Below are 12,288 nucleotides of genomic sequence, written 5' to 3'. Positions count from 1 at the left end.
ACAAAACGATGGATCTCCATCAACGGAGTCACCACTTACGCGTACGGACACACACAGAAACATGCTATATATGCCGTATATGTGGGAAGGTTATATATACCTTATATGTGGGAAGGTTATAAAAACCGTACTTGTGGGAAGGTTATATATACAGTATATGTGGGAAGGTTATGTTTACCTTATATGTGGGAAGGTTATATATGCCTTAAATGTGGGAAGGTTGTATATACCTTAAGTGTGGGAAGGTTGTATATACCTTTATATGTGGAAAAGTTATATGTACCTTATATGTGGGAAGGTTATATATACCGTATATGTGGAAGGTTATATATTCCGTATATGTGGGAAGGTTGTATATACCTTATATGTGGGAAGGTTATATATATCTTATATGTGGGAAAGTTATATATACCTTATATGTGGGAATGCTATATACCCCGTATATGTGGGAAGGTTATATATATCTATAATGTGGGAGGTTATAAATACCTTAAATGTCAGGTAATATCTCAATGCCGAAAGACCACGGGGATAGAGGTGCATTTGGAAATAGCCTGGAGAGAGAATACTTAACAGGAAACATTCCCGAAATTTGCTGTGAAACGCTTCCCATTTTTTGGTTTGAAGATAGGTGGATTATGGTTCTAAGTCAAGATTTATACTTTATACTTAACCCACTTCTTAAACTAAGTCATGGCTTTTACACTTTCACAATATCGGTCTTGCATTAAATAAACCTTACAGATATATTTAGCCTTCAATAACATTCACACACGTAGGGTATATACAACCTTCCCACATATAAGGTATATATATCCTTCCCACATATAAGGTATATATAACCTTCCCACATATAAGGTACATATAACCTCCCACATATAAGGTACATATAACCTTCCCACATATACGGTATATATAACCTTCCCACATATAAGGTACATATAACCTTCCCACATATAAGGTATATACAACCTTCCAACATATAAGGTATATATATAAACCTTCCCACATATACGGTATTTACAACCTTCCCACATATAAGGCATATATAACCTTCCCACATATAAGGAATATATTACATCACACGTATAAGATATATACAACCTTCCCATATATAACGTATATATAACCTTCCCACATATACGGTATATATAACCTTCCCACATATAAGGTATATATAACCTTCCCACATATAAGGTATATATTACATCACACGTATAAGGTATATACAACCTTCCCACATATAAGGTATATATAACCTTCCCACATATAAAGTATATACAACCTTCCCACATATAAGGTACATATAACCTTCCCACATATAAGGTATATACAACCTTCCCACATATGAGGTATATACAGTATTCCCACATAGAGGCTATATATAACCTTCCCACACATATAAGGTATATATAACCTTCCCACATATAAGGTATATACAACCTTCCCACATATACGGAATATATAACCTTCCACATATACGGTGTATATAACCTTCCCACATATAAGGTACATATAACCTTCCCATATATAAGGTATATACAACACTTAAGGTATATATAACATTCCTACATATACGGTAAACATAACCTTCCCACATATAAGGTACATATAACCTTCCCACATATAAGGTATATATATCCTTCCCACATATAAGGTACATATAACCTTCCCACATATAAGGTATATACAACCATCCAACATATAAGGTATATATTACCTTCCCACATATACGGTATTTATAACCTTCCTACATATAAGGCATATATAACCTTCCCACATATAAGGTGTATATTACATCACACGTATAAGATATATACAACCTTCCCACATATAAGGTACATATAACCTTCCCACATATACGGTATATATAACCTTCCCACATATAAGGTACATATAACCTTCCCACATATAAGGTATATACAACCATCCAACATATAAGGTATATATTACCTTCCCACATATACGGTATTTATAACCTTCCTACATATAAGGCATATATAACCTTCCCACATATAAGGTGTATATTACATCACACGTATAAGATATATACAACCTTCCCACATATAACGTATATATAGCATTCCCACATATACGGTATATATAGCCTTCCCACATATAAGGTATATATAACCTTCCCACATATAAGGTATATATTACATCACACGTATAAGGTATATACAACCTTCCCACATATAACGTATATATAACCTTCCCACATATACGGTATATATAACCTTCCCACATATAAGGTATATATAACCTTCCCACATATAAGGTATATATATACACATCACACACATATAAGGTATATACAACCTTCCCACATATAAGGTATATACAGTCTTCCCACATAGAGGCTATATATAACCTTCCCACATATAAGGTATATACAACCTTCCCACATATACGGAATATATAACCTTCCACATATACGGTATATATAACCTTCCCACATATAAGGTACATATAACCTTCCCATATATAAGGTATATACAACCTTCCCACATTTAAGGTATATATAACATTCCTACATATAAGGTAAACATAACCTTCCCACATATAAGGTACATATAACCTTCCCACATATAAGGTATATATATAACCTTCCCACATATAAGGTATATATAACATTCCTACATATAAGGTATATATAACCTTCCCACATATAAGGAATATATTGCATCACACGTATAAGGTATATAGAACCTTCCCACATATAAGCTATATATAACATGCCCAATTAAACTGTATATATAGCATTCCCACATTTAAGCTATACATAACCTTACCACATATAAGGTATATATAACCTGCCCACATACAAGGTATATATAACCTTCAAACATATACGGTATATATATAACATTCACACATATACGGTATATTTGACCTTCCACGTATAAGGTATATATAACCTTCCCATACATACGGTATATATAGCATCCCACATATAACACATATATATAGCATTCCACATATAAGGTATATATAGCATTCCCACATATAATGTACATATAACATTCCCACGTATAAGCAATATATAAGCTTCACACAAATAAGCTATATATAACCTTCCCCATAGACGGTGTATATATAGCATTCCACATATAAGGTATATATAACCTTCCCACATATAAGTTATATTTTGGGAATATCTTGCTTCGGTTGAAAAAACACGGGATGAAAAAACATATCAAGCACGCCAGATTCAAGGAAGCCCTGTGCAAGAATAAAACGTTCAAACTCCAAATGAACATGCTGAGAAGCGACGGACACAGGATATACGGACTGAGAATCAACAAGACCTCGCTGTCTCCAATGGACACAAAACGATGGATCTCCATCAACGGAGTCACCACTTACGCGTACGGACACACACAGAAACATGCTATATATGCCGTATATGTGGGAAGGTTATATATACCTTATATGTGGGAAGGTTATAAAAACCGTACTTGTGGGAAGGTTATATATACAGTATATGTGGGAAGGTTATGTTTACCTTATATGTGGGAAGGTTATATATGCCTTAAATGTGGGAAGGTTGTATATACCTTAAGTGTGGGAAGGTTGTATATACCTTATATGTGGGAAAGTTATATGTACCTTATATGTGGGAAGGTTATATATACCGTATATGTGGAAGGTTATATATTCCGTATATGTGGGAAGGTTGTATATACCTTATATGTGGGAAGGTTATATATATCTTATATGTGGGAAAGTTATATATACCTTATATGTGGGAATGCTATATACCCCGTATATGTGGGAAGGTTATATATATCTATAATGTGGGGAGGTTATAAATACCTTAAATGTTGGAATGTTATATATACCATGTATGTGGGAAGGTTATATATGCCTTATATGTGGGAAGGTTATAAAAACCTCATATGTGGGAAGGTATATATACCATATTTGTGTGAATGTCATATATACCTCATATGTGGGAAGGTTATATATACCTTATATGTGGGAAGGTTATATATACCTTATATGTGGGAAGATTATATAAACCTTATATGTTGGAATGATATATATACCGTATATGTGGGAAGGTTATATATACCGTATATATGGGAAGGTTATATATACCTGATATGTGGGAAGGTTATATATACGATACACCTAGCAAACCCTACTTCACAACCAATATCTATAAACCCGACAAAGAAACCGTAATATACTAGCCGCAAAAAGAAACTGTGCATTGTCAAAATATTATCTCAGTTGATAAGTACGATAACAATGTCAAAGGTACATATAAACTTTAACTGAGGGATCGTGAGACCATAACAAGTCGGGAGAATTTCAATTGAAAAGTCAATCACAATGACGTCACGAGTCCACAAGCGAGACAGGGGACAAACGACCATGTCACAAGCTCAATAACGGGTACGTCCACCATCGGTATTGAGAACAGCAGTGCATCGACGACGCATAGAGCCTATCAAATGTGCAAGGAAGGCTTGTGGGATGTCACGCCAGATTCTCTCAAGTTCTGTTGCAAGGTCAAGGACGTTATCTGGCGGATGAGGAAGACGGCAGAGACGTCGATCCATCTCGTCCCAAACATGCTCTATCGGGGAGAGATCCGGTGAATTTGCAGGCCAAGGCAGTAAGTCAACGTTGTGGTGCAAGAAATCCAGAGCAACCCTTGCCATATGAGGGCGGGCATTGTCCTGTTGGAATGTTAATCCAGGGTCATGACGTTACAGAAAAGGAATTGCCACAGGTCGAAGAATCTGATCCCTGTAGCCCACACCAGGTAAGTTGCCCTGAACAATCACCAAAGGAGTTCTTTGGCGTGCTGTTATTCCACCCCAAATCATCACGGAACCACCACCAAAGCGATTCCTATCCAAGACACAGGCCTGTGCATAACGTTCTCCCACGCACCTATAGGCACGTTGACTTCCATCACTATGGGAAATGTTAAACCTGGACTCATCTGTAAAAGCAACATTTCTCCACCAAAACAAGGGTCTGCGGACATGATTTCGGCACCACATTCGGCGAGCTTGTCGATGAGGTTGTGTCAGGATAGGCCGTATGGCGGGACGTCGTGGTCTGATCCCGTAATGACGTAAACGTTGTCGAACTGTGTTGGGGTGGATACGGCGAAGTCCTGGGATGGTTCGGGCAGTCATCACTGCAGTCTGTAACCCTTTGGCGAAGATGGGTCACCCTTATCCATCTGTCCTGTCTTGGCGTTATTACACGTGGAGGTCCAAAACGTGGCCGATCGATGACGTCATTTGTGTTCTGGTAGCGTCTCACCAGTGCAGAAATGGTGTTCCGGTGGCAGTGAAAATGTGCAGCCACTTGTCGTTGAGACATTCCCCCACGGACCATCCCAATGGCCTCATGACGTTGTGCAGACGTGAGCCTTGGCATGCTATGCGTTTCAATAGCCGTTTAATTTTTGAACGATCGCAAGGGCAGGGGTTGAGCTTTCCAAAGTGACAGTATCGTGTGGCATTCATTTGCTCTGAGTTTAAATCCTTATGTGTCTTCATAGGTTTGATAAATTTAGATTTTAAATTTTTGTATGCACAGTTTCTTTATGTGCCTAGAACATCCCCCATCACAGAACACACCACTAAAACTAATATGGTTTTACTTACACTAGAAAACACATAAAACTTTGCTTAAACTACAACCATATCACCGGAAATAAACACTAGATATATACAACTGCACCAAAACAATAGAAAATAAGGTCAGTCTGTCATGCCCCTTTCTACTGCTTACAACTCAAACACCACCACATCTGCTCATGAAGTCAGCGCCCACGTTGTCAGATACTGCGATACTGTGGATGACAAATCTGAATGGTTGCAGTGATAGCGCCCACCTCATGATCCTGCCGTTGTTGATCTTTGCTTGATGAAGCCAGGTAAGGGGTTTGTGATCTGTTTCCAACAGAAACTCTATCCCATATAAGTACTGCTTGAGCTTGTCTATTGCCCACACAATCGCTAATCCCTCTTTCTCAATAGTGGCATAGCTTCTTTCGGACTGATTCAATTTCCTGCTCAAATACATAACTGGAAATTTCTCACCATCATATTCCTGAAGTAGAACTGCTCCTAGATCTTTATCTGAAGCGTCTGTTCTCAATATGAACGATCTCTCCAAATCCGGCAGCCGTAGAATAGGTGCAGACTGCATCAGTTTCTTCATAGTTTCGATACTCTGTTCCTGTGCAGGAGTCCGTTCAAGCTGATTTGGCATTCCCTTCTTCGTCATATCAGTCAGCGGTGCTGCTATTGCTGAAACATTTGGAATGAACTTTCTGTAATATCCTATCAGTCCAAGAAATGATCTCAACTGTTTCTTATTTTGGGGTTTTGACGCATTCATAATCTTGCTCACTTTCGACGGTTCTGGTTGGAGTTCTCCTCCACCCACCATGTGTCCAAGAAATTCCAAAGTAGAGAAACCAAAGTAACACTTACTCGGTTTAGCCATCAAACCGGCTTTCTCCAACTTCTCCAAGACTAGTCTCACCCATTTTACATGATCATCCCAAGACTCTGAGAAAATGATGATATCATCAATGTAGTTGTCGACACCAGGCAATCCCTGCAGTAACTTCCTCATCATTCGGGAGGAAACAGCTGGAGCATTGATTAGTCCAAATGGCATTACTTTCCACTGAAACAAGCCATGGGGTGTCACAAAAGCAATCATTTCTCTACATTCTGCAGACACTGGCACCTGCCAATAACCTTTGCTAAGATAAATCTTAGTATAGTACTTGCTATGGCTGAGTCTAGAGAATATCCCCTCGGCATCTGGAATTGGTTCTGGATCAAAAACACTAACTTTATTCAACTGGCGAAAATATGTACAAAAACGATATGTGTTGTCTTTCTTCCTTATGAGAACAATAGGGCTGGCATAAGCTGACTTAGATGGTTCAATGACATCCATATCCAACATCTGATCAAGCTCTGTCTTTACTGTATCTTTTAAATTATAGGGTACTGAATAAACTTTAGATCTCACCGGCTCTGTGGTTGTCAAATTGATGGAAAGTTTGTTCTTGCTGGCAAATCTGTCATCACCTCTGGATGTCCTTGAAGTAGGGTAGTAATGTCCTTCGTCTGATCCGAGTTCAAACTTGGAGCTATGTGAACATCCAAGTAGGATTCTGTCTTCTGCAGAGATGGTGGTTCCATGTAGACTTCCATTTGGATATCCACTAAGTCCTCTACGCTCTCAATGACAGCTGCACATGCTTCATGACTCTCGGTTGGTATCTTCTCCCAATCATAGTACTTTCTCAGAAGGTTGGCATGGAAAGTCTTCACCTTGTCTCCCATCTGTATCCAGTAATCTCCAACTCCCTGTGTAGCTACAATCTCAAAAGGACCTTTCCATTGCATCAACAACTTATTTGACTGAGTGGGCAACAACAAAAGTACTTTCTCTCGAGCAACAAACTTCCTGTTCTTTGCTTTACGATTATAGTAAGTTCTGTATCTTGAAGAGGCTTTCTTCAATTCATTCTGAGCTAACTGACATGTTTCTTGCAATCTTTCTTTGAGATCTATGACATACTGATAAGTACTTCTCACCTCCAGGACTGGTATATCCTTTGTCCACAATTCTCTCAAGATGGTCATAGGGCCACGTACGGTTCTTCCATAGAACAACTCGAAAGGTGAAAATCCAAGGCTCTCCTGTGGAACTTCACGATTTGCAAACAACAAAGGCATTACATAACGATCCCAATCCTTAGGTCTTTCAACACACATTTTCTTTAACATGCTCTTCAAAGTGCCATTAAATCTCACTGGTTTTCTAACTTGAGTATCCTTACCTAATGGGTCACTCCGGTGCGGTCCACTAGCGTCCCTTCCACTTGCCATTCCAGACCTTTATACAGTAACTCCTTTTCCAGATTTCCTGGGTCCAGCTGAAAAGAACCAGCCACGCCGTGCCTCCCGGTACTATTCAGCCAGTGTAGCCACATTGGTGGTGGTCTTTGGCAATCTCTCCTTCAAAAACAAGGCTAAATCTCTATTAGCAACATTCAAAATCTGTTCCTTCAGTAATAAATCCTGCAAACCATCAAAAGATTGTGGAGCATTACTTAACTGAATCCAACGGGTCAAGTAATTCTTCAATCTCTGCAAGTACTGTGTATATGTTTCTCCATCTTCAATCCTACTTACGTCTGAATCCATCCTCGGCAAGATCATATCTCTTCAGTATAGCTGCCTTCACCTGCTGGTAGTCTTTAGCCTCGTCTGGACTAAGACGCACATATACCTCCAAGGCCTTTCCTTTCAGTAGCACTACAAGGTGAGTTGGCCAGTCCCTCTCTGCATAGTCCTGTGTCTGCATAACACGTTCAAATCTACGAAGATCTATCCATATCATCTTTTGCATCTTCAAAATACAGCATCTTAATCTGAGGTTTAGTTGGATGAGTACGAGGAAAAGAATCATGACTAATATTAAGATTACTTTCATCTCTTTCCTGTTTTAGCTCCATTTCTTGTATCTTAATCTTAGCCAGCTCTATTTCTTTTATGTGTCTAGCCTTGATTGTTCCAGCTGGTAGTGTCGGAGCTTGTCCTTTTCCACTTCTTCCAACTTCAACTTTTCCAATTCAAAATCCCGTTGTTTCTGCTTCTCTATCCTCTCATTCTCCTTTTCTTCCCTCTCATTCTCCTTATCTTCCCTCTCTTTCTCCTTCTCTTCCCTCTCTTTCTGCCTCTCATCACGTTCATACTTGGCTTGTTCTTTGAAATCTGAAAGTTGCTGAGCAATAAAGTCTTTAAGATCATCTCCCTCTAAGCCAATCGTCACTCCAAGATTCCTAAGTTTTTCCACATCCATGTTTGAAATCACAACAAGTATGCACACAAAGAACAAAATGTTCACATCAATATTACCACCGGTTCCTCTTGCTCACAGATCCCATTGTCCAGGTGTCCAGAAATCCAAAGGCAGCACTGCCCCATGAGAGACTGGTAATGCAAACCTATCTGTAAAAACAACCAACTACCAGACACATGACCCCTGGAAATTTGTGAAAGCCTCTAGTTAAAACTATAACCTGGCAACTAAGAAGCATGACAAATAAACAATACCCATTGTGATGCTGTAGACAACAACAAAAGGCTTATTCCGCAACCTAATTAACTTTGCCCGGATTCTCCACCAAAATTGTCATGGAATAGCCCTAGAGCGTCATCATCAACATCACAACACAACGCAGTATGAAGATTAACAACATCAGTTTATTACAAGTTATTACAACACACACATCTTCACACATGAAACACCCATCTTCACACTCACCATGCACACATTGGATAATCCCTTCAAATAACGCATTCACACCTACTACAGTAGAGGTTTCACCCATCTCTTAATAACACTTTCTCAACACTCATTTCATAACACACCATCTCACACGGACAACCAGTTACTTTACATATCCACACAACCAATTACTTTATATGCCCATGCTTCTATGTGTGTATATATACACACACAAGTTACTTGATATAAGAAACTAAACCAACATATCTACATTTCTAATTACATATAATTATTATTCAATTCAATGACAACAAATCATACAGGAATTATATGATTCGTATAGCCATATTCACAGTATCTATCTGTGCCAATGCATGAATATCAAACTGATTACAATGTTCAGTTAAAGGATGGTACTATTAAATGTCCGTTCATGTCATATACATGAAGGTCACACGGAGTCAGAGAGGCGTCGTCATCTATGCCTCTGTCGCTGGATCCTCTCCAGGTGTGGTACGCACTCAAGTGTAAGAAGGGTATTTGACTCAGGCGGCAACCGGCTTGAACATCCCAGGGTTACGAACACATGACCTGGCCAAGGTCAAGACACCCATGAGACATCGTCTTCACGCCGTAACGAAGCGCCCTCTACTTTTTCACATCGCCATCATGCACCCATTACAGGCTAGGTCTGCTCATGTACGAAGCGCCCTCTACTGAGTCGTTGTGACGACTTCGCACATACACGCCCATCCGTAGGCTTTTGGTCCAAGCGACCAAATATGACGAGAAACACACAGCATAGGTCCGACGTGGACGCTCTCTAAACTCGTTGTGCCCAAGACAACCGCCTAACCAGACTATGTAGGACACGCGCACGTGCTGCATGCTTTTCCCGCGCGCAAGCCCATGCTCATACACAGTATAAGAGGAAGCATATTCTGCATTCTGAAAGAATATGTCTTTTTACAAATTCATTTGCTTTTATATGACCAATTGCGTTTTAATAGTATTATGATCCCATTGGTTTCAACATATTCAAACATTTGCATACAATCCGATTAGCAGCTTCTGAAGTACAGTTAACACAAAATCTCTGGGGAATATTCTTAATAAATAATTAATGATCATGATGTTTATGAAATGATAGTATTAACCTGAGGGTGCTAAAATCTGCTAAAAATATGATCGTATGTTTTTTAGTTCCCTAAACACAGACTAACTCGTTTTTTTAACTAAATAGAGCTATGACTGTGAAATACTATGGTCGGTTGACAAGACGACATGAATGTGACGATGGTTCTAGCACGCTGCCTTTGATGGGGCGGACTGAAGGCGTTTGTGGCCTGTCAGTCCAAGTCATGCTGAATGTGAGAACAGAGGAAAGAATAATACAGGGAAATATCCTTGCTTGAAGCAGTTGTGAAAACCAGTTACATCATGCACCGTTTGATAATTTAATATCCCCTTTCAAATGTCATTGAGCTGACTCATTTCAATGACAAAACGGGTCGTAGCTCATTGAAACGTACGTAAGAGTAATGAGTTTCAAGAAGAAATGGAGAGTTTGGTTTTGGGGATTTTTTGGTTTTTAATTTGATGACAAAAACATTACCTGTAGCAATGAAATGAATCGCCATAGATAACTAAAGAAAGTTGGGATTGTGTTATAGTTCACATTCCAATTGTTAACGGGTGTGTACAGTCCGTTTGACCCTCGTAAAAAATAGCGAAAAGTGACAACAAAATATAATGACGGTTTGTTACACAACTTTTTTATTTGAATGTCCAAAATTATGAGACAAATCATCAGAGTTGGTCTGTTGATTTCATATGACTGCAAAATTTGGTTTTATTAGATTTTGTGTTAGTGAGCAATTCATCGGTCTCAAATGAAATCAAACAGAATGTGTAGCCCGCCTCTATTGTCTGCAGTATTCTTCATCCAATAATGTCGTGGGATTTACAGGGGTAGTTGTAAGGTAGATGTAAGGTGTCGAACCACATTTAAAATGGAAACGTTATTAAACGTGTTTGTCTCTGATCGTTTCCTCTTTATTTCACACCGAATTCCTCTTATAGTCGTCAGTGACACGTGACCACTAGATTCATTTGCTTCAACAAGAGGACAAGTGTCTTTGTCTGACCATATAGCAGCAGTGCTATGAGTTGAGGACAGTGATCCTTACCCAGGTTACTACACATCCAACGTGTGACGCCGTTTCGCGATCGTCAACGGTCATCATCTGTTGAAGGATGTCTATTTCAGTGATCTTCACATAATCCTAATAGCGTCGATGAAAGAAAGCAGTCCCTAAGCATAATGGTTGAATCTGAATGTAGGTCTTGGTGCCGTCTAGGAATTTGCCGTTATCATACAATAAAGATTCATTTTACTTAAGGTTATTTATTTGAATGCTTCATGCTTGTTAGATCGGGTGAGTGAATGTGTTTTTGTTCAAATAGTTCAGCTTTATTACGACGATCACGTCAGAAGTTGGCGTCACACATTCTACCCATTTGGGAATCGAACCTGAGCGGGCGCTTTAACAAGTAAGCTACCTCACCGCCCTGATTCTCTTAGGCCAATCAATACAATCATAAGTTGGTAATTAGACAATGTATGCATGTCAAATCCAACTTTAAGAAGGGCCCCGAAAAAAATAGTACATGATCAAAGCCAAGAGATCAAATCAAGATCGATATATAAAACATCGCAATGACAGTGTTTTGGGGGAGCTGATACCCCTTTTTTCATGAATGTTGCACAAACCATATTCGAATAAATGAGTATAAATGTGTTGTGGTTTTTATATACGGTTGTCGTGATTTCTGAGAAGACGTCAGTCACACTGTCAATCAGGTGAGCTAAGAACTCCTGGACAGTTGATTAACGAAACTCACTCGACTGCTTGATGCCAGGGATACGGTCCACACATCGGAACGCCTTTGATCGAGTAAAGCACCATCTTCAAATGTTTACGATTTCTCTAAAAA

This window comes from Haliotis rubra, unplaced genomic scaffold (assembly GCF_003918875.1).
Source record: "Haliotis rubra isolate DU_JTF1 unplaced genomic scaffold, ASM391887v1 Scf245, whole genome shotgun sequence".
NCBI classification, from domain to species: domain Eukaryota; kingdom Metazoa; phylum Mollusca; class Gastropoda; order Lepetellida; family Haliotidae; genus Haliotis; species Haliotis rubra.
Note: the sequence above shows the minus strand (reverse complement) of the source record.